This window comes from Rattus norvegicus, chromosome 17, assembly GCF_021556685.1.
Source record: "Rattus norvegicus strain SHRSP/BbbUtx chromosome 17, alternate assembly SHRSP_T2T, whole genome shotgun sequence".
Lineage (NCBI taxonomy): Eukaryota > Metazoa > Chordata > Mammalia > Rodentia > Muridae > Rattus > Rattus norvegicus.
The window spans coordinates 5,377,896-5,382,248 of NC_141550.1; the positions used below are offsets into that span (position 1 = coordinate 5,377,896).

Here is a 4,353-nt window from a genome sequence, read left to right on the forward strand (position 1 = left end):
GCATATTAGGCAAAAAAAAGTTTCTTAGAAGCTTCTCTCTGTCTCTGTCTCTCTCTGTCTCTCTGTCTCTGTCTCTCTCTCTCTCACACACACACACACACTCACACAGAGGGCGGGTATGGGCTATGTGAATGTGGATACCTACGGAAGCCAGAAGAGGGCAGTATATCTCCCAGAACTGGAGTTACAGGCAATTGTGAACCATGCAACTTGAACGCTGGGAACTGAATTCAGGTCCCCTGGGGAAAGCGCTCTTAACCTGCGAGCATCTCTCCAGCCCCACTTACCTCTCCGTTTGGCAGATCTGATGAACTACAGCCAGGAGAGTAAATGGCTTGCCTAAGATCTCACAACTGGACAGAGAGGAGGGGCTACCTGGACCTCTTTTGACCCACACCGCCTGCTCGTTGCTGTCAACCAGCAGCCTAGGACTGGCTGGAAAGGTCTAGTTCTTCTTTCACATATTGGTCATTTCAGATCTGACAGCCTCCCGCATCTCAATCGAAATGTTTCTTGTTAAGGAAAACCGTTCTGACTTCGGAAAATAATGCTTCTAGTGAAATGCTGCCGGCATCCTCTCCCTCTCTGACGCATGTTTAAAATCCCCGACCCCCTTTACATGTCGTGCTCTGACCTGAAGACCTTTGTGCTTGTTAGGGGAGCACTGAGTCCACACTCTGCCCCGCTATGGGTCCCTACTCCTACGCTGAGTCTCTGCTCCCTGTCTCCACAAAGTCATCTAGCTTTTAGTGCCATGTTGGAAGCCCAGTGTGTTGAGTTTTATTGAATTTATTTTCAATTTGACCACCATTGGTGACTTACGGTAGTAAGAAAGAAGGTACGAGTCAGGCACACAGGGAAAACGAGAAACAACTCACAGAAGGCGCCCACCATTGCCCGGTACTGTCCACAGCTCTGGGCTGTGGTCTCAGTGTAAGATCATAAGGTTTCCATCAGCATCAGAGCTTCAGAACTCTCTAGATATTTGCCCAAATTGGCTTACACTAGCAGAGCCAAAGGTCAAGAAGGAACTTGTCAGTGGCTTGTCACTCTGTCTCAGCAGTGCGTTCCCTCTGCTGTCAATCTAGATGGTGGGTGGGGACAAACCTGCTGCTCAGCATTCTGGGTAACTTTAGAGGCTCTGGTTCCAGCCAACCTGCTGCTGAGCGCTCTGCTCTCTGCAGAGCGGCTGGCTGCTCCCCTTCCTTCCTGCTCGCTCTTTTTCCCTGCTGCTGCGGTGCTCCACCTGGGCCTCCGAGAAGCCGAGCTGGCCCCGTGTCTCCATATGCATTTGCTCACGCGGCACATGCTTTCCACTCTGGAGGCTTCGGTGTGTATTTTGGGTTAGCAGTGGGGAATGTAGATGGGATTTCCATCTCACTGGCTTTGTTTAATTTTCTTCCATCTTTAGAACAATTAGAAGAAACTCTCCTCTGCAACGCGGGGAAGTTTTAACAACATTCCGGCCTTTCCTTTCACGGAACTTGATCCAAACAAACATTGCTCTCCTTGAAGAGTTTCCAGCCAAGACAGTTCCAGCCCTCTCACTATGCTCTTATTAAATTTCATGCTATTGTACGGGATTTAAATGGAGCCTCCTTCCCCCCCCTGCCCCCTCAGTTTTGGCTGACTTTACAAAAGCTGTGAATAATGAGGTAGGTACCCAATGCCTAAATATGAGAGAGAGGGTGGGGGGGTCATAGCAGAAAGGAGATCTCAGTAAGGAATCATTAGACACTGGCCAAAGCTTACCTGTCACTCATCAGAGAGGCATAGAAGATGGAGAACTGCTGCTGGAGCACTTTGGTGTGCATCTCTTTAATTCATAGGGATGGGAGAGTACGGGTCTCCACCTGACTTCAAACCAATGGGAGAAGCTTTAAGATGGAGATGTAGGGACGTTCCTGTGCCCAGTGGAGTTTACAACCTAAAGGCTGGTATTAGATTGTTGCTAGGAAATATTAAAGGTAGGAGGGCGTGGACACAGGAAGGGCGTGGACCCAGGAGAATGTGGATACAGGAAGGCATGGATACAGGAGGGACGTGGACACAGGAGGGGCATGGACACTGGAGGGACATGGACACAGAAGGGGGCGTGGACATAGGGAGGGATGTGGACACAAGGGGGCGTGGACATAGGAGGGTGTGAGCACATGAGGGGTGTGGACCTAGGAAGGAGCATGGACACAGAATGGGGCGTGGACATAGGAAGGGGCATGAACACAGGAAGGGGGCGTGGCAAAGCTAGTTCAGAACCAACTGTTCTGTAGGGCAGGTCCTTGCCAGCCATACCGAGTCTGTGACAGGAAAATTTCTTGGATTGTTTTAAAAAATCATGTTATCTAAGCCAGAGGAACGGATGCTAAACCCTTGCAGGAGTGGTGAAGGAGTCTCCAGCGGTCAATTCAAGAGAAGGCCTTTCCCCATTGGGTAGAAGTTCCCAGTTGAGTATTTCTGAAGAACCTATTTAGATATCCCACAGGGAAGCATTAACTGTGGACACCAGTCGTTCTTAAAGTCCACAGATGACAATGGATGAGTACCAGCTAAAACAGGCTCCACAGTCCCATCGTTCCTCTCAGATCATCTGCTTCCTCTCTAAAGGGACCCAAAATGGGAGGGGCCATAGCTAGTGAGTGGGAGAGGAGTTAGGAAACCGGAAAGAAGCTGACCTCCTCTCTGCCCTCGTTCCAGACTTTTAAGTCTAGCTCCAACCTGCTCTGGGTGCAGAGAAGAGACACACCAACTGGATATGAATCAGAGTTTGTGGTTGTTCTGGATAGGCGGGGGGGGGGGGGTGGGGGGGGTGGGGGGGTGGGGGGGGGGTGGCTCTTTGCTGATCCTTTTTAGAACGGTCTTAGGCATTCCAGGCTCAACTCAAATTTGTTATGAAGACATGATGGCCGTAAATCTCCTATCCTCTGCCTCCACCTCCAAACTGCTAGGATTACGGGTGTTTATGCTTCCGTGTCTGGTTTTATGTGGTGCTGGGGATTAAACCGGTTTCGTCTACTAGGCAAACCCTGACAACCGAGATGCACCCCAGCTCTTTTGTGAGAGTTTTAGAATATTGTAGATATTTTAATGATTCAGTGAAGGAGGACCCATTTGAAGATCTTCCAGGTTCAGCTTGAAACACTCTAGAACAAATCCTACATTTTTAGAAAATATTTTTTATTACATTTATCTATTTATTATGGTGTATTGTCAGAAGACAATCTGCAGGTCCCTCCACCATGTGGGTCTCGAGGACACCAGATTTGGTGGCAGGTGCCCTTTACCAGCTGAGTGGGTCTACTGGCTCAGGTCCAAGATTTCATCCCCAGGAAAGGACCTGCCAGTGGTTTGCTCAGAGCAGAGTGTTAGGAAGGTTTGAATTATTTTAATTAAGTTTTTTTGTTGTTATTATAGATTATCAACAGCAGCGATCCAGCTAGCAACAAGTAACATAATCACAATGGCCCAGAAAGATTTTTCCCTCTTCTGATGTAACTTTTCCTTTAGTTTCTTCTCTCTCCAATTTAAAAGTCCTTTTTTACCAAAGTTGTAAGGCTAGGCATTGACTCTACAACAGCATCCTATTCTGGTTCAGTTGCAGGGACAGACAGTGAAGGACGTGATAAATACATTTCATAGGCAGACCCTATGTTCACGTGTTCATGTGTTCTCGTGTTTGCGTGATGTGCTAAGTCAGAGGTCTGCTTCTTAGAGTGCTGGTGAAACTCCGAAGCCCAGAAACAGAAGGGAATGTGGCTTTGTCTGAGCCCTTCTGAGTGCAGGGCAAACATGGGAACAGGATCACAGGCCTGCTTGTATCTGTTTTACAAACTTTCCGTGACCTTTGTATGGAATAACAGTAACAAGGGGATTAAAGTGTGGAGCTGTGGCTGTTTGTCAAAAGTGCTAATTTTCAGACTGTTTTAGAATGAATGTCACATCTGTTTTCCAGGACACAAAATTTACAGTAAAGGATCAGACATGTCACTTTATTCTGTGGACAAACTGCTCTGGGCAAGTCCCCAGAAGGACAGCATTTAGATGCAGTCCCTCCTCTCCTGGTCAGGTTTAAGTCCAGCCTGGGCTCCTGTTTCCTCCAAACTCCATCAGCATTAGTCGTCAATATTTAGCACCGTTGGAAGCCACCATGAGGGGGAAATGCCTTCTTTAATTGTTGGTGAATTTTGGAAGGGTGCGCTCATTGTCAAGTAACATTCTTACACAAACACATTAAGAAATATACTTACACGAACTTGCAAATATCACTGATAACCGGATTTTTAATACACCTTGTTTTTTACCTAATCAGAAATGATTCCTGTGCGCTTGAGTTTGTTGTTTCTCTCAAAAGGGGGC

General features: G+C 47.6%; 1 long non-coding RNA gene across 1 annotated transcript; it reads left to right on the forward strand.

The window, feature by feature from the left end:
• Positions 1–1,168: 1,168 nt before the first annotated feature.
• On the forward strand, positions 1,169–1,578 carry LOC134482764 (uncharacterized). The gene is made up of 2 exons (XR_015641993.1): positions 1,169–1,330; positions 1,412–1,578. It is a non-coding gene; the product is annotated as an uncharacterized LOC134482764 (long non-coding RNA).
• Positions 1,579–4,353: the final 2,775 nt, after the last annotated feature.